Below are 20,044 nucleotides of genomic sequence, written 5' to 3'. Positions count from 1 at the left end.
TTGACATTTTTAAAAAAATTATTATACTTTAAGTTCTGGGGTACCTGTGCAGAATGTACAGTTTTGTTACATAGTTATTATACACATGCCATAGTAGTTTGCTGCACCCATCAACCCGTCACCTGCATTAGGTATTTCTCCTAATGCTTTCCCTCCCTTAGCCCCCCGCCCCGCAACAGGTCCTGATATGTGATTTTCCCCTCCCTGTGTCAATGTGTTCTCATTAAATGAACAAATTCCTTTAAAGACACAAACTATGTTCACTCTAGAAATAGATACTCTGAATACTTCTGCATTTATGAAAAAAATTGAATTCATAATTTGGAATGTTTCCACAAAGAATACTACAAAGAATACTATGGATCCAGATGGTTTTACTGGTGAATTCTACCAAACATGTATGGAATAAATAATACTAATTGTATGTAAACTTTTCCAGAAAACCAAAGGTGTTGGAATACCTCCCAACTTATTTTATGACACCAATATAATAATCTATTAAAATCAGATAAAGACACTATAAGAAAACTACAGACCAATATTCCTCATGAACATAGATACAAAAAATTCCTTTACAAAATATTAACAAATTGAATCAAGCAATACAAAGAGTAATGTATTATGACCAAGTGTAGTTTATCGTGGAAATGCAGTGCTGGTGTAATATCTGAAATTATTTAATGTAGCTTACCGTATCAGTAGGCTAAATAAGCCATATGGTGATCTCAACAGAAACATAAAAAGCATTTGATGAAATTCAGCATCCATTTGTAGTTAATAAAAGTCTCAGCAAACTAGGAATGAGAAAATGAGAAGAAACTTCTTCAGTTTCATAAATGGCATCTGTGAAAACCCTACGATTAATGTCATACTTAATGATGAAATAGTGAATTTGCTTTCCACCTAAGATTAGGTACAAGGTAAGGAAATTCACTTCCACCTCTCCTATTCAACACTATTTTTAAGGTCCTAGCTATTATAAAACTGCAAGAAAAAGTTTATAAAACATACAAATTGAAAAGGAAGAAATAAAACTACAAAATTCTCAAATGATAAAACAAGACCTAAATGAAAGACAGCAAATACCATTTTCAAGGATACAAAGACTCAATATTATAAAGATGTCACTTGTCTTCAGATTGATTTATCCATTCAGCATAATTTCACAAAACTCCAAATGGTATTTGTATGTGGTATTTAAGCAAACTGTATCTAAAATGTATAGGGAAGATTAAAAATCCAAGAATAAGAATATGCTTCTGAGAAACATTTGCCATGCCATTTATCAAGACTTACTAGCAACAGCTTTTATAAAGACAATAGGGAATTCATCCAAGTAAACAGGATTGAGACACTGGAAACAAATCCTCTCATAAGTGGAACTTGGATGTTATAGTGGAGGTGATATAGAAGATCTTTGAGAAAGAAGAGAATGCTTAATATGTAGTCCTAGGATAGCTGTTATTTTTATAGAGAAAAAGAAAATGCATATTACCATGCACAAAAATCAGTTCCAAATAGATTAAGGGCTACAATGTTAATGGCACAACTATATAGAATAATAATAAAAAAAAGAATATCTTTCATACTTAGAGTGTGGAAGGGTTTCTTAAACAAGACGTAATTGCTAAATTTAAATATTGGCTATATTAACTACAGAAGATAAACATTTGTTTCTATGAAATGATACAGTAAAGAATTAAAGACAAGCCACAAACTGGGAGAAGGTATGTGTAACACAAAATAACTGAAAAAGACTGATATATTTTTTCAAATCTACAAGAAAAAGGCCATTCATTAAAAAAAGGACATAAAACATAAATAGAAATTTCATGGAAGAAGAAAGACATATAAATATAAGTGCAGTCTCATCACTAATCAAGGAATGCAAAATAAGAACATGAGATTCTTAGGCTTTCTAGATTGGCACAAATCTACAGGAACTCATATTCACTACTAGATGCATTATAAATTGGTACAGCTACTTTGAAAACAATTTGACATTCTGCAAAGTTGAACTTTCATAGAGTATGATTCAGCAGTTCTTCTCAGCTGTGTATCTTAGACAGCTAGGCGTATTATCAGGTGACATGTACTGAGTAAGAATATTCATGGCTTTGTTGTTAGTATCTAACAGTTGGGAATAACTTGTGTTCATCAATTGGAGAAAAGATTTATAGATTGTGGTAGATTTATAAAAAGGTATGTTATGTGGCAGTAAAAATGAATGAACTATATGTACTTCATTGGGATGACATGGATGAAACAATATGCATGAAAAATGCCAGACACAGATGACTACATACATGAAGAGAAAGCAGTGTGATAGCTAAGAATACAGACTCTGGAGCTAAACTGCCTTGGGGGTGAGTTGTGGCTCCACCACTTACTAGCTGTGTGCCCATATATAAAGTCTTTTATCCCTTTGTCTGCACCTCAGTTTCTCATTTGTCAAATGATGTTTGTAGTGAGGATTAAATGATTTAATATGTGTAAAGTGCCTACAGAATAGTGTGATGCTGTATAAGTGTAATTCTTACTATGAATTCTGTTGTGATTGGGCAGTTTTCTGTTTACTCTTTACTTCATTGTTACTTTAAATAATGTTCTATCACTCCCCATCTCCCAATAGGGCTAATAATAATATATGGTTATTGTTGGTAATGGGAAAATATAAAGAAGAATTAAATAACCATAATATAGTTGCCTTATTGAGGCAGTCTTTTGTTTTGTTTTGTTTTGAAATGGAGTCTTGCTCTGTCACCCAGGCTGGAGTGCAGTGGCACGATCTCGGCTCACTGCAAACTCCAGCTCCCAGGTTCATGCCATTCTCCTGCCTCCTGGGTAGCTGGGATGTATACCTGCATTTTACAGGAATACTACACAGGGCTAAAACTTAATGAACTAGAGTTTCACACCACAATAGGAATGAATCTCACATAGGTGGTGAGGGCAACATACAAAGGAATAAATAACTGCATTTATATAAAAATTTTAAATGGCAAAACAACATTATCTCATGACACACGTATTATGAAAACAGAAAAGCAAGAAAAAGATAAGTAATAGAGAAAAATATATATAAAAGTTTTCATTAAAATTTAAATTTAAATTTACTAATATATATTCCTACCACTAATTATTATAAAAGTCCTACTAAAATTATAACAATATGACATTCTTCTCGTCAAATCTAGTTTCTTATATGATCATAAAGAAAGGTCACTGTTGTAATATTTATACATGGTTTTACCATTTTTCACAAGGACCATGATTAATCCTTTAAATCCTCAAATCATATTCTTGTCACCTATCTAAACATGTCATGAAACTTGTAGATTTTCTCTTCAATTATTATCACCTAACTCTGCCAGATCTTCATTTGTTAATTTCTTTTATTCTAGCAATTCTCCAGCACTTCTATAGATTTTGCACACTGCTGCAAGATTTTCCTACTGAAATTGTATTGTGTTTATACTATACAATCACATATATATCCACAAACCAACCTATAAGGATTCTAAGGGGATAATAATGAATCTACAGGCGCCCGCCACCACACCCGGCTAATTTTTTCTATTTTAAGTAGAGATGGGGTTTCGCCATGTTAGCCAGGATGGTCTCGATTTCCTGACCTCATGATCTGCCCACCTCAGCCTCCCAAAGTGCTGGGATTACAGGCATGAGCCACCATGCCTGGCCGGCAGTCTTACTATGGCTGGTGTACTTTGTGAGATGCTAGAGTATGCTAGTGTCTAGGTAAGACAGATACACTTCTTTTTTTAATGCAATTCTATGTATAAATAGTATAAGTGAATTTGGGCCTCATTGTATCTACCTAGTATGTAGAAGTTTGCAAATGAACCTCTATAGCACTGTGCCAGTATGAAATTGTCTATTAGGAATTCCTGTGGTAAATACCCAAAACAGGAATAAAATAAAAAGACAGTTTATTAATTTTTCCAGTGCCTTTAGGCTTTTGATGATATACGCACAAATGTTATACAAGCAACAAAAGTTGTAGATAGCCACAAATATAAAAAGATTTACTAACTAAATAGTGCTTTTAGACCTATTATTTCCTCTAACCTGAGGCAAGAGGAGAAATAGTTATGCATTAGCCATTACTGAAAGAGATTTAGGTAACCTAATTAATGAAATTGAGGAAATAATGTGAATTCTTACTCCCTCCTCTGTCTGCTTGATACTGGCTGCTGCTGATGGTGGTGTTTTGGTGACTATTTGGAGTTAGGAAGATTCGTTATTATCCCCTTAGAATCCTTATAGGTTGGTTTGTGGATATATATGTGATTGTATAGTATAAACACAATACAATTTCAGTAGGAAAATCTTGCAGCAGTGTGCAAAATCTATAGAAGTGCTGGAGAATTGCTAGAATAAAAGAAATTAACAAATGAAGATCTGGCAGAGTTAGGTGATAATAATTGAAGAGAAAATCCACAAGTTTCATGACATGTTTAGATAGGTGACAAGAATATGATTTGAGGATTTAAAGGATTAATCATGGTCCTTGTGAAAAATGGTAAAACCATGTATAAATATTACAACAGTGACCTTTCTTTATGATCATATAAGAAACTAGATTTGACGAGAAGAATGTCATATTGTTATAATTTTAGTAGGACTTTTATAATAATTAGTGGTAGGAATATATATTAGTAAATTTAAATTTAAATTTTAATGAAAACTTTTATATATATTTTTCTCTATTACTTATCTTTTTCTTGCTTTTCTGTTTTCATAATACGTGTGTCATGAGATAATGTTGTTTTGCCATTTAAAATTTTTATATAAATGCAGTTATTTATTCCTTTGTATGTTGCCCTCACCACCTATGTGAGATTCATTCCTATTGTGGTGTGAAACTCTAGTTCATTAAGTTTTAGCCCTGTGTAGTATTCCTGTAAAATGCAGGTATACATATTATTTTAGACACTATTGATCATTTGTATTTATTTTAAGAGCCTAAAAATATTTCTCTTCACTCAACACTTTGTGAGTGGTTGTTTTATGATGTACTTTGTTAATTTGTTTGTTTTTGTTTTTAGCTGCATGTTACAAAACAACCAAATACGTGTAGGCCAAAAGTAGCAACCTTATTATCTCAGAATATTTGACTTCATAAAGTCTTAATTTCTATGTCTCAAAACCCTCATGAAATATTTAGAAGGAGAATCCCAACCTAAGGTGAATGTTTGGAATGAATATGGCAGATGTCCTTAATATACAAAGTACTTACCCAAATTGATAAGGTAAACACTTAAAACCCAGTTTAGAACGTGGGAAAAAAGAGGCATCTTATAAAGAAATATAACAACTGGTATACAGGAAAATTGTTAAACTGCATTGAGGTCTTTAAATTTATACTAGAAACAAAAGTAGTTTCTTTGATGACACCTTTTTTCTTCATCTGTTTGTGGAACATGTGGATTTTCCAGGCAGTTATATTTGTAAGAAGGTTGGTTTAAGAATCTACACAGTCAAAGTCAAATTCTGCTAATTTTTTATTTTTCTTGCATTAGCAGTTCTTCTAATACGGCATGATTTACTGTGTCATCATAGAAAGACAGCATTAGAGAGTGTACATGGCAGGGTAAAATTAAACACATGCTCACAATCAAATTAATGTATTTCATCTGTCTTCAACTAATAACAATCTGTCATGTTATCTATCTGAGTAGGGGCATAAACAGTTTATTTTGTGTTTGGAGTAACTTCCTGGAGGTAGTTAATGTGACAAGTAGTTTGTTTGAATTGAGTATAACCAGATCAACACTCAAGATGTTTCCTTGATAACCTAAAAATTACTGTGAAATCTGTACAAGTGCTATATTTATATTTTGCTTTTACTTCTTTTAGGTTAGACAGTGACATTTTTTACAATCATTTCACTGAGAATACTCTGTTCCTGCCATTATGTATGGACTGAAGAACAAAAATTGTTTGTAATTTTAATGTTTTTTCCATTGACAGCAAGTAGACATTAATAATATAATTAATTGATAATATATTCCCTCTTTACATGGAATGACATTCTGGTTTGAATGAAAAAGTCTTTTTTTTTTTTTTTTTTTTTTTTTTTAATCAACATATTTTCTGTTTATTCAAAAAATTCAAAACTATACTGCACAATTTGCAAATGACATTGAATAAATTGGGGTGATTATTATACTGGAAAAATAAACTAAAATTTAAATTAGGATAATCATATTTTTTAAATGAGGCTCAAAAGAAGCAAATGTGAGGTGTACACATAAACAATAACATATAGAATTGTGCAGGAATGTCTAGGTGAAAAGCACAGAAGAAAAAGACTTGAGGGTCTATCTAGAGTGCACGAATGGTCCCCAGTGTGGACGAAAGAGAGTTTTTCTGATTTCTAAAGTATTCCAAACAGGCAGCAAACCATTTCTCCTCTGTTTCATGTATAAATTATACTTTTTTAATATATTATTTTATTTATTTATTTTTTGAGATGGAGTCTCGCTTTGTTGCCCAGGCTGGAGTACAGTGGCGTGATCTCGGTGCACTGCAACCTCTGCCTCCCGGGTTCCAGCGATTCTCCTACCTCAGCCTCCTGAATAGCTGGTATTACAGGCGCGCGTCACTATGCTTGGCTAATTTTTGTATTTTTAGTAGAGACGGGTTTTCACCATATTGGCCAGGCTGGTCTCAAACTCCTGACCTCAAGTGATCCACCCGCCTGGGCTTCCAAAGTGGTGGGATTACAAGCGTGAGTCACCGCGCCCGGACCTAATTATATTTTCATTTGAAAATTATTTCCTGCTTTGGACCACATTTTTAAAGGATGTGTAGAAACTGATGAGAGTTCAAAGAATAAAAAAGTAGCTAAAAAGATCTCATTTAGGTCCTTGAGACAAGCTAAGGGAACTGGCATTTTTAGTCTTAAAAGGTTAAGGTATGACTTGATTAGTATTCATTTGTAAAATTTATTTCCAGAGAAAAATACTGAGCATTGTTCCTCTATGTCTAAATAAGAACAAAAAAATTTTCATGAAGACAATTTATGACTATAAGGAGCAATGATTGTTAAGTCATGGAAATACTTAAGATAAATATCAAGAAAGATTTAACATTTCTATGTCTGGAAAGTGAAATAATTCTATTTTATAAGCAAGAGAATAGACAATTATGAGTCTGGTTAAAACTGTCATTTGAAGGCTGTTAGACAGATGAACTCTTCTAACACTATGAGCTTATAAATTAATCTCAAGATAAATTGCCTAACATGTTAATCTGTAGTATTCATTAATAAATTTGTGTATTATTATGTAGCTCATCATAGCAAATAGCTGACATATTTATGTACATTTTTATTTATTTTTTGAGATGGAGTCTCGCTTTGTTGCCCAGGCTGGAGTACAGTGGCGTGATCTCGGTGCACTGCAACCTCTGCCTCCCGGGTTCCAGCGATTCTCCTACCTCAGCCTCCTGAATAGCTGGTATTACAGGCGCGCGTCACTATGCTTGGCTAATTTTTGTATTTTTAGTAGAGACGGGTTTTCACCATATTGGCCAGGCTGGTCTCAAACTCCTGACCTCAAGTGATCCACCCGCCTGGGCTTCCAAAGTGGTGGGATTACAAGCGTGAGTCACCGCGCCGGACCTAATTATATTTTCATTTGAAAATTATTTCCTGCTTTGGACCACATTTTTAAAGGATGTGTAGAAACTGATGAGAGTTCAAAGAATAAAAAAGTAGCTAAAAAGATCTCATTTAGGTCCTTGAGACAAGCTAAGGGAACTGGCATTTTTAGTCTTAAAAGGTTAAGGTATGACTTGATTAGTATTCATTTGTAAAATTATTTCCAGAGAAAAAATACTGAGCATTGTTCCTCTATGTCTAAATAAGAACAAAAAAATTTTCATGAAGACAATTTATGACTATAAGGAGCAATGATTGTTAAGTCATGGAAATACTTAAGATAAATATCAAGAAAGATTTAACATTTCTATGTCTGGAAAGTGAAATAATTCTATTTTATAAGCAAGAGAATAGACAATTATGAGTCTGGTTAAAACTGTCATTTGAAGGCTGTTAGACAGATGAACTCTCTAACACTATGAGCTTATAAATTAATCTCAAGATAAATTGCCTAACATGTTAATCTGTAGTATTCATTAATAAATTTGTGTATTTATTATGTAGCTCATCATAGCAAAATAGCTGACATATTTATGTACATTTTTATTTATTTATTTATTTTTTTTTATTTTTTTTTATTTTTTATTATACTTTAAGTTCTAGGGTACATGTGCATAACGTTTATATCATGTATAACTCCCCAATGCAATCCCTCCCTCCTCCCCCCTCCCCATGATAGGCCCCAGTGTGTGATGTTCCCCTTCCCGAGTCCAAGTGATCTCATTGTTCAGTTCCCACCTATGAGTGAGAACATGTGGTGTTTGGTTTTCTCTTCTTGTGATAGTTTGCTAAGAATGATGGTTTCCAGCTGCATCCATGTCCCTACAAAGGACGCAAACTCATCCTTTTTGATGGCTGCATAGTATTCCATGGTGTATATGTGCCACATTTTCTTAATCCAGTCTGTCACAGATGGACATTTGGGTTGATTCCAAGTCTTTGCTATTGTGAATAGTGCCGCAATAAACATACGTGTGCATGTGTCTTTGTAGTAGAGTAATTTATAATCCTTTGGGTATATACCCAGTAGTGGGATGGCTGGGTCATATGGTACATCTAGTTCTAGATCCTTGAGGAATCGCCATACTGTTTTCCATAATGGTTGAACTAGTTTACAATCCCACCAACAGTGTAAAAGTGTTCCTATTTCTCCACATCCTCTCCAACATCTATTGTTTCCTGACTTCTTAATGATTGCCATTCTAACTGGTGTGAGATGGTATCTCATTGTGGTTTTGATTTGCATTTCTCTGATGGCGAGTGATGACGAGCATTTTTTCATGTGTCTGTTGGCTGTATGGATGTCTTCTTTTGAGAAATGTCTGTTCATATCCTTTGCCCACTTTTTGATGGGGTTGTTTGTTTTTTTCTTGTATATTGTTTGAGTTCTTTGTAGATTCTGGATATTAGCCCTTTGTCAGATGAGTAGGTTGCAAAAATTTTCTCCCATTCTGTAGGTTGCCTGTTCACTCTGATGGTAGTTTCTTTTGCTGTGCAAAAGCTCTTTAGTTGAATGAGATCCCATTTGTCAATTTTGGCTTTTGCTGCCGTTGCTTTTGGTGTTTTAGACATGAAGTCCTTGCCCATGCCTATGTCCTGAATGGTACTACCTAGATTTTCTTCTAGGGTTTTTATGGTATTAGGTCTAACATTTAAGTCTCTAATCCATCTTGAATTAATTTTCGTATAAGGGGTAAGGAAAGGATCCAGTTTCAGCTTTCTACTTGTGGCTAGCCAATTTTCCCAGCACCATTTATTAAATAGGGAATCCTTTCCCCATTTCTTGTTTTTGTCAGGTTTGTCAAAGATCAGATGGCTGTAGATGTGTGGTATTATTTCTGAGGACTCTGTTCTGTTCCACTGGTCTATTTCTCTGTTGTGGTACCAGTACCATGCTGTTTTGGTTACTGTAGCCTTGTAGTATAGTTTGAAGTCAGGTAGCGTGACGCCTCCAGCTTTGTCCTTTTGACCTAGGATTGTCTTGGCAATGCGGGCTCTTTTTTGGTTCCATATGAACTTTAAAGCAGTTTTTTCCAATTCTGTGAAGAAAGTCATTGGTAGCTTGATGGGGATGGCATTGAATCTATAAATAACCTTGGGCAGTATGGCCATTTTCACGATATTGATTCTTCCTATCCATGAGCATGGTATGTTCTTCCATTTGTTTGTGTCCTCTTTGATTTCACTGAGCAGTGGTTTGTAGTTCTCCTTGAAGAGGTCCTTTACATCCCTTGTAAGCTGGATTCCTAGGTATTTTATTCTCTTTGAAGCAATTGTGAATGGAAGTTCATTCCTGACTTGGCTCTCTGCTTGTCTGTTACTGGTGTATAAGAATGCTTGTGATTTTTGCACATTGATTTTGTATCCTGAGACTTTGCTGAAGTTGCTTATCAGCTTAAGGAGATTTTGGGCTGAGACGATGGGTTTTTCTAAATATACAATCATGTCATCTGCAAACAGGGACAATTTGACTTCTTCTTTTCCTAACTGGATACCCTTGATTTCTTTCTCTTGCCTGATTGCCCTAGCCAGAACTTCCAACACTATGTTGAATAGGAGTGGTGAGAGAGGGCATCCCTGTCTTGTGCCAGTTTTCAAAGGGAATTTTTCCAGTTTTTGCCCATTCAGTATGATATTAGCTGTGGGTTTGTCGTAAATAGCTCTTATTATTTTGAGGTACGTTCCATCAATACCGAATTTATTGAGCGTTTTTAGCATAAAGGGCTGTTGAATTTTGTCAAAAGCCTTTTCTGCATCTGTTGAGATAATCATGTGGTTCTTGTCTTTGGTTCTGTTTATATGCTGGATTACGTTTATTGATTTGCGAATGTTGAACCAGCCTTGCATCCCAGGGATGAAGCCCACTTGATCATGGTGGATAAGCTTTTTGATGTGCTGCTGAATCCGGTTTGCCAGTATTTTATTGAGGATTTTTGCATCGATGTTCATCAGGGATATTGGTCTAAAATTCTCTTTTTTGTTGTGTCTCTGCCAGGCTTTGGTATCAGGATGATGTTGGCCTCATAAAATGAGTTAGGGAGGATTCCCTCTTTTTCTATTGATTGGAATAGTTTCAGAAGGAATGGTACCAGCTCCTCCTTGTACCTCTGGTAGAATTCAGCTGTGAATCCATCTGGTCCTGGACTTTTTTTCGTGGGTAGGCTATTAATTGTTGCCTCAATTTCAGAGCCTGTTATTGGTCTATTCAGGGATTCAACTTCTTCCTGGTTCAGTCTTGGGAGCGTGTAATTGTCCAGGAAATTATCCATTTCTTCTAGATTTTCTAGTCGATTTGCGTAGAGGCATTTATAGTATTCTCTGATGGTTGTTTGTATTTCTGTGGGGTCGGTGGTGATATCCCCTTTATCATTTTTTATTGCGTCTATTTGATTCTCTCTCTTTTCTTCTTTATTAGTCTTGCTAGCGGTCTGTCAATTTTGTTGATCTTTTCAAAAAACCAACTCCTGGATTCATTGATTTTTTGGAGGGTTTTTTGTGACTCTATCTCCTTCAGTTCTGCTCTGATCTTAGTTATTTCTTGCCTTCTGCTAGCTTTTGAATGTCTTTGCTCTTGCCTCTCTAGTTCTTTTAATTGTGATGTTAAAGTGTCAATTTTAGATCTTTCCTGCTTTCTCTTGTGGGCATTTAGTGCTATAAATTTCCCTCTACACACTGCTTTAAATGTGTCCCAGAGATTCTGGTATGTTGTATCTTTGTTCTCATTGGTTTCAAAGAACATCTTTATTTCTGCTTTCATTTCGTTATGTACCCAGTAGTCATTCAGGAGCAGGTTATTCAGTTTCCATGTAGTTGAGCGGTTTTGATTGAGTTTCTTAGTCCTGAGTTCTAGTTTGATTGCACTGTGGTCTGAGAGACAGTTTGTTATAATTTCTGTTCTTGTACATTTGCTGAGGAGTGCTTTACTTCCAATTATGTGGTCAATTTTGGAATAAGTGCGATGTGGTGCTGAGAAGAATGTATATTCTGTTGATTTGGGGTGGAGAGTTCTATAGATGTCTATTAGGTCCGCTTGGTGCAGAGATGAGTTCAATTCCTGGATATCCTTGTTAACTTTCTGTCTGTTGATCTGTCTAATGTTGACAGTGGAGTGTTGAAATCTCCCATTATTATTGTATGGGAGTCTAAGTCTCTTTGTAGGTCTCTAAGGACTTGCTTTATGAATCTGGGTGCTCCTGTATTGGGTGCATATATATTTAGGAGAGTTAGCTCTTCCTGTTGAATTGATCCCTTTACCATTATGTAATGGCCTTCTTTGTCTCTTTTGATCTTTGATGGTTTAAAGTCTGTTTTATCAGAGACTAGGATTGCAACCCCTGCTTTTTTTTGTTCTCCATTTGCTTGGTAGATCTTTCTCCATCCCTTTATTTTGAGCCTATGTATGTCTCTGCATGTGAGATGGGTCTCCTGAATACAGCAGACTGATGGGTCTTGACTCTTTATCCAGTTTGCCAGTCTGTGTCTTTTAATTGGAGCATTTAGTCCATTGACATTTAAGGTTAATATTGTTATGTGTGAACTTGATCCTGTCATTATGATATTAACTGGTTATTTTGCTCATTAGTTGATGCAGTTTCTTCCTAGCCTCGATGGTCTTTACATTTTGGCATGTTTTTGCAATGGCTGGTACCGGTTGTTCCTTTCCATGTTTAGGGCTTCCTTCAGGGTCTCTTGTAAGGCAGGCCTGGTGGTGACAAAATCTCTAAGCATTTGCTTATCTGTAAAGGATTTTATTTCTCCTTCACTGATGAAACTTAGTTTGGCTGGATATGAAATTCTGGGTTGAAAATTCTTTTCTTTAAGAACGTTGAATATTGGCCCCCACTCTCTTCTGGCTTGTAGAGTTTCTGCCGAGAGATCTGCTGTTAGTCTGATGGGCTTCCCTTTGTGGGTAACCCGACCTTTCTCTCTGGCTGCCCTTAAGATTTTTTCCTTCATTTCCACTTTGGTGAATCTGGCAATTATGTGTCTTGGAGTTGCTCTTCTGGAGGAGTATCTTTGTGGCGTTCTCTGTATTTCCTGAATTTGAATGTTGGCCTGCCCTACTAGGTTGGGGAAGTTCTCCTGGATGATATCCTGAAGAGTGTTTTCCAACTTGGTTCCATTTTCCCCTCCCTTTCAGGCACCCCAATCAGACGTAGATTTGGTCTTTTTACATAATCCCATACTTCTTGCAGGCTTTGTTCATTTCTTTTTCTTCTTTTTTCTTTTGGTTTTCTCTTCTCGCTTCATTTCATTCATTTGATCCTCAATCGCTGATACTCTTTCTTCCAGTTGATCGAGTCGGTTACTGAAGCTTGTGCATTTGTCACGTATTTCTCGTGTCATGGTTTTCATCTCTGTCATTTCGTTTATGATCTTCTCTGCATTAATTAGTCTAGCTGTCAATTCTTCCACTTTTTTTTCAAGATTTTTAGTTTCTTTGCGCTGGGTACGTAATTCCTCCTTTAGCTCTGAGAAGTTTGATGGACTGAAGCCTTCTTCTCTCATCTCGTCAAAGTCATTCTCTGACCAGCTTTGATCCGTTGCTGGCGATGGGCTGCGCTCCTTTGCAGGGGGAGATGCGCTCTTATTTTTTGAATTTCCAGCTTTTCTGCCCTGCTTTTTCCCCATCTTTGTGGTTTTATCTGTCTCTGGTCTTTGATGATGGTGACGTACTGATGGGGTTTTGGTATAGGTGTCCTTCCTGTTTGATAGTTTTCCGTCTGACAGTCAGAAGGACTGTCTGTTGGTCTGTTGGAGATTGCTTGAGGTCCACTCCAGACCCTGTTTGCCTGGGTATCAGCAGCAGAGGTTGCCAAAGATAGAATATTGCTGAGCAGCGAGTGTACCTGTCTGATTCTTCCTTTGGAAGTTTCCTCTCAGGGGTGACTCCACCCTGTGAGGTGTGGGGTGTCAGACTGCCCCTAGTGGGGGATGTCTCCCAGCTAGGCTACTCAGGGGTCAGGGACCCACCTGAGCAGGCAGTCTGTCCGTTCTCGGATCTCAACCTCCGCGTTGGGAGATCCACGGCTCTCCCCAAAGCTGTCAGACAGAGTCGTTCGCCTCTGCACCGCCCCCGCTGCTTTCCCTATTGGACCTCAGCTGTGGACTGTCCCCAGCGGTGGAGTCTACAGAGACAGGCAGGTTTCCTTGAGCTGCTGTGAGCTCCACCCAGTTAGAGCTTCCCAGCGGCTTTGTTTACCTACTTAAGCCTCAGCAATGGCGGGCGCCCCTCCCCCAGCCTCGCTGCTGCCTTGCGGATAGATCGCCGCAGACGGCTGTGTTAGCAGTGAGGGAGGCTCCGTGGGCGTGGGACCCTCCCGGCCAGGTGTGGGATATATTCTCCTGGTGTGCCTGTTTCCTTAAAGCGCAGTATTGGGGTGGGAGTTACGCGATTTTCCAGGTGTTATGTGTCTCAGTTCCCCTGGCTAGGAAAACGGATTTCCTTCCCCCTTGCGCTTCCAGGTGAGGCGATGCCTCGCCCTGCTTCAGCTCACGCTGGTCAGGCTGCAGCAGCTGACCAGCACCGATTGTCCAGCACTCCCTAGAGAGATGACCCCAGTACCTCAGTTGAAAATGCAGAAATCACCGGTCTTCTGTGTTACTCGCGCTGGGAGTTGGAGACTGGAGCTGTTCCTATTCGGCCATCTTGCTCCGCCCCCGAAAAAGTCTTGTTCATTATAGAACGTGTTCTTACAGCATGTTGAAAAATAAATACTTGGGAAACTAGGAACATTGTAAAAGCCTCAGGCCAGTGTAATATAGATACTCTTATAAAGTGCTTCAGAATTTTAAAATTGTACTTAAAACTTTACAACATTTAGTCTGATCAGTAGCTCTGATCTGTGAAATGTACAGAGCTGATACAAATCTATCAGTAGCTCTGATACATTTGATATGTCTAGTTTAAAAATATTTATTACATTTAATACTGTATCTTTTAAGACTGTTCTCTCCCTTGTTACCAGTAATCATATAGGTGGATGCAGTGGAGATCCTGAGTAAGGAATCTTGAATGCCAGCAAACAAATAGTACCTAAAAAGAAAAGTAATTGTATACTTGGCTATTTGTATTAGCTTGTATGTTTTAGAAGTCAAAGTGTACACATAATTTTAACCACATGTGAATCAAATTTAATACATTATTAAGGGAATTTTGCTTGTTATGTTTGGGCTAATCATGGATCATTTTTAAACTTTATGTAATTTCATGTAAAGTTTCACAACTTGTATGCACAGCTGCAAGTTCTTTGTAATTAACTATGTAATCAAGTGATAAGGCAAAGCATCTTCTGTGATGCTTAAGGGGTGGTTTTTATGATTTGTTACTAATTAATACTTTTAATGTATTAACAAATATAAAACCAGCCATATCGTTGTGCATATTTTTAAAGTAGTGATTATTTGAAGTTTGTCTTTATTATTTTAATTAAAAATCTAAATAAAATGTAGACTGTTAAGTGATTGTTAATTCATCCCTAAAGTTGATGTTCAAGAAGAAACTTTGAGAACCTCCAGCCGGATTTGAATTAGATAGCATAGTTGTAATTCTGGTGCTACTGATGACTAGATTTGAGACTTCGGTTCAGTCATTCTGAACCTCAGTTTTTGTGTCTGTGTGAAATTAGAATAATGCTTACCTGTTCCCCAAGTTTGTTATGAGGCCCCAAAGGGTTTTGTAAATTTTTAAACAGGGTTAGGTTGTTTCTGAAGTCTCTTAAAGTGGTCTCTCTGCTTGTTTTTTTGTCCTCAGGCATCCTTTCTCCTCATGGTAGCTAGAGTAATTTTTTCAAAATCCAAAATCATATTGTGCTGTTGGTTGCAATCTTACAATGGTTTTCCGTTACTGTATTTGAGTAATATCCTCATAATATCCTCATTATGCTATAGGTACCACTCTTGCTTATTATGCTTCTTTGTTTTCCTCAATTGTACTCCATCTTTTTCCTCTTCCAGGTTTTCATCCCTGTCCCAGTGACTAAAACAGTGTTTTCCTCCAACTACCTCTTAATTTGTTTGGTTTATTCTTACCCTTTAGATCAGGGGTTCCCAACCCTTAGGCCATGGACTGCTACTGTTCAATGGCCTGTTAGGAACCCAGCCACACAGCAGGAGGTGAGCAGTGTGCGGTGAGCATTACTGCCTGAGCTCCGCCTCCTGTCAGATCAGCAGCAGCATTAGATTCTCATAGGAGCGTGAACCCTATTATGAACAGCACATGCGAGGGATCTAGATTATGTGTTCCTTATGAGAATCTAATACCTGATGATCTGAGATGAAACAGTTTTATCCCAAAATTATGCCCTCCTACTACCCCCATCTGTGGAAAAATTGCCTTCCATGAAACTAGTCCCTTGTGCCAAAAAGGTGGGGTCCACTGCTTTAGATCTCAGATCAAAGAGATCTTCCATGGCTATCCTATGTAAAATTGTCATTGCTATCCTGATTCCTACTCCTGTCTTTGACTCTCTTATTCTCTTGTCGGGTCACCTCCTCCGCTTTCAGATTATGATACTTGTAGTAATTGACTCATTTATTTACATGCTTCCTCACTTATTATTCTTTCTACCTCATTAGTGTTAGGATAAAGATAATGTCTATATTGCTCGCTAATTTATCCCTTGTGCTTACTAGCATAGTACTTGACATGTAATAGGTGATCATATTTATTTAATACATTTGAAGTATTGTTTTACCTCTTTTAAAGAAGTGCATGTACTTTTTTTTTTTTTGTAGCCTGTGATTTTATAGCTCTACAGTTAATCTGAATAAACTTTAGGTCGATTTATGTGCAGAACTGTAGTGACTTTCAGGAGGAAAAATAATCAGCTGCATGTATATAATATAAAACTTGCCATCTTCTGTTTTTAAAGTTATGATATAGTTAATTATGCGTACAAGATGGGTAAACAGAAGAAAATGTCTAATCAGAAAACCTATAGGAGGGTAACATTTTTTATCATTTAAAATTTTCTTTTGAATAGATTCTAAATTTAGAATAAAGAGTTTTCAGTCCATGTAGTCAATGAAAGTAATTTAAATCCAACAAGGGAAAATGTAAGGTTTGCTGATATATGTCACCTGCAAGAATTCCCTTTCTGTGCTTATATATATATTTTTCTCGGGTAGACTGGAGTATGTGAGTAACTGTGTAGATGATCACCTATTCACACATAAACTTTTTAACATATACAAAACCCTTAGGCCTAGGCCCTGCTGATTTCACTAGCTCTTGGAAGCCAGGTTCTTTCAGACGCTTTTGTAAATATTCCTTTTGAAAAGGAGATTTTGGGCTGGGATGATGGGGTTTTCTAAATACACAGTCATGTTATCTACAAACAGGGACAATTTGACTTCCTCTTTTCCAAATTGAATACCCTTTATTTCTTTCTCCTGCTCTGGGTATATACCTAACGGATTATAAATCATGCTGCTATAAAGATACATGCACACGTATGTTTATTGCGGCACTATTCACAATAGCAAAGACTTGGAACCAACCCAAATGTCCATCAGTGATAGACTGGATTAAGAAAATGTGGCATATATACACCATAGAATACTATGCAGCCATAAAAAAGGATGAGTTCATGTCCTTTGTAGGGACACGGATGTAGCTGGAAGCCATCATTCTCAGCAAACTATCTCAAGAACAGAAAAGCAAACACCGCATGTTCTCACTCATAGGTGGGAACTGAACAATGAGATCACTTGGACTTGGGAAGGGGAACATCACACACTGGGACCTGTCATGGGGAGGGGAAAGGGGGAGGGACAGCATTAGGAGATATACCTAATGTAAATGACGAGTTAATGGGTACAGCACACCAACATGGCACATGTATACATATGTAACAAACCTGCACATGATGCACATGTACCCTAGAACTTAAAGTATAATAATAAAAATAAATAAATAAATAAAAGTAAAGAATGTACATCCTCTCTATCCTTAAGGCTATCTGACTATTTTTTTCTCCTCCTTCAGTATGTAACTGAAGCATCACTTTCTCTGTGACATGGCTCCTGTCATCCCTAAGCAGTTGTAGAAGTTTCCTATCTCTGTATTCCTGTTATAGATTGTCTTATACAGATCTTTGTTACTCTCATGATTTCAGAATTTCATTATATAGCATCTTTTTATTTGTGTCCTTCTTAGCCTTCCCAGCATTTAGCACTACATAAGTAGTTGGTGAGTAAATGAATGCCTGGAAAAACCACAGTGACACTAGCTAATATTTACTGAGTATATGCCAGTCACATACAAAATGTCTTGCTATATGCTAGTCATTGCTTTTGTGTATTTATTCATCTTATCCATTATAGCAACCTTAGGAGATAGGTACTATTATTGTTCTCATTTTATAGATGAGGAAACTTACTATATTTATTGTTTACAGCATTATGTTTTTAACTATGTATAATTGTATAATGGCTAAATCAAGCTAATTAACATATGTATTACCTCACATACTTACCATTTTTTTGTGGTGAGAACACTTAAAATCTATTCTCTTAGCAACTTTCAAGAATACAATACCTTATTATTAACAAGAGATTGCAAATGCTGGCCAGGATGTGGAGGAAAGGGAACCCTTGCACACTGTTGGAGAGTGCGTTTTTTATCACTATACACTACTTTCTTTCCAGATGAATCTGTAAATAACTGAAGAACTATAACTATATTCAGCCCAAATTTCTTCTGTATTTACCTTAATACAAAGTCGAGAAAAGTTATTTCTTGTATAGGACAAGTTCTTGTATATAATCTGTCATCTCTGGATAACAGAGATCATCTCTTGGGATATGAAAATATTTTACTGTTAGGACATTTTCTTTATAAAGATATTTGATATGATGTAATTTTAATCAGAATTGTTTACTATTTAATATAATAAACTTTCTGTTACTCATCAAAATCTGTCTCTATATCCTAATATACAGGCCACTTTATCCTGGAAGTTCTCCAAGTGAATAAATTCTGAACCATCGCATACATTTAGAGAGTTAATGTTCCACTAGAATCAGCAGGGACAAATGAAGGATAAAAGTGACAGCTTTAGATTCAGAATTTTAAAAAAAATGATACTTTAAGTTCTAGGGTACATGTGCACAACGTGTAGGTTTGTTACATAGGTATACATGTGCCAGGTTGGTTTGCTGAACCCATCTCATGGTTTACGTTAGGAATTTCTCCTAATGCTCTCCCTCCCCCAGGCTCCCACCCCCTGACAGGCCCCGGTGTGTGATGTTCTGCGCCCTGTGTCCAAGTGTTCTCATTGTTCAGTTCCCACCTATGAGTGAGAACATGCGCTGTTTCGTTTTCTGTCCTTGTGATACTTTGCTGAGAATGATGGTGTCCGTGTCCCTGCAAAGGACAAGAATTCATCCTTTTATATGGCCGCATAGTGTTCCATGTTGTATATGTGCCACATTTTCTTAATCTGATCTATCGTTGATGAACATTTGGGTTGGTTCCAAGTCTTTGCTATTGTGAATAGTGCCACAATAAACATATGTGTGCCTATGTCTTTATAGCGGCATGATTATAATCCTTCGGGTATATACCCAGTAATGGGATGGCTGGGTCAAATGGTAATTCTAGTTCTAGATCCTTGAGAAATTGCCACACTGTCTTCCACAATGGTTGAACTAATTTACATTCCCACCAACAGCGTAAAAGTGTTCCTATTTCTCCACATCGTTTCCAGCATCTGTTGTTTCCTGACTTTTTAATGATCACCATTCTAACTGACGTGAGATGGTATCTCATTGTGGTTTTGATTTGCATTTCTCTGATGACCAGTGATGATGAGCATTTTTTCATGTGTCTGTTGGCTGCATAAATGTCTTCTTTTGAGAGGTGTCTGTTCATATCCTTTCCCCACTTTTTGATGGGGTTGTTTTTTTCTCGTAAATTTGTTTAAGTTCTTTGCGGATTCTGGATATTAGCCCTTTGTCAAATGGGTAGGTTGCAAAAATTTTCTCCCATTCTGTAGGTTGCCTGTTCACTCTGATGATAGTTTCTTTTGCTGTGCAGAAGCTCTTTAATTAGATCCCATTTGTCCATTTTGGCTTTTGTTGCTACTGCTTTTGGTGTTTTAGTCATGAAGTCCTCGCCCATGCCTATGTCCTGAATGGTATTGCATAGGTTTTCTTCTAGGGTTTTATGGTTTTAGGTCTAATATTTAAGTCTTTAGTCCATCTTGAATTAATTTTTGTATAAAGTGTAAGAAGGTATCCAATTTCAGCTTTCTATATATGGCTAGCCAGTTTTCCGAGCACCATTTTATTAAATAGGGGATCCTTTCCCCATTTCTTGTTTTTGTCAGATATGTCAAAGATCAGATGGTTTTG

The 20,044-nt window shown here is 36.7% G+C and overlaps 1 protein-coding gene across 3 annotated transcripts in view; it reads left to right on the top strand.

Annotated features, from left to right (window-relative positions):
• The window catches only part of RAB28 (RAB28, member RAS oncogene family), a 137,818-nt gene that overhangs the window by 94,019 nt on the left and 23,755 nt on the right, over window positions 1-20,044 (top strand). The gene's annotated exons all lie outside the window — the stretch shown is intronic.

This window comes from Trachypithecus francoisi, unplaced genomic scaffold, assembly GCF_009764315.1.
Source record: "Trachypithecus francoisi isolate TF-2019V2 unplaced genomic scaffold, Tfra_2.0 Lachesis_group1, whole genome shotgun sequence".
Lineage (NCBI taxonomy): Eukaryota > Metazoa > Chordata > Mammalia > Primates > Cercopithecidae > Trachypithecus > Trachypithecus francoisi.
The sequence above is the reverse complement of the archived record's forward strand: the minus strand, read 5'-3'. Positions and strand labels throughout refer to the sequence as shown.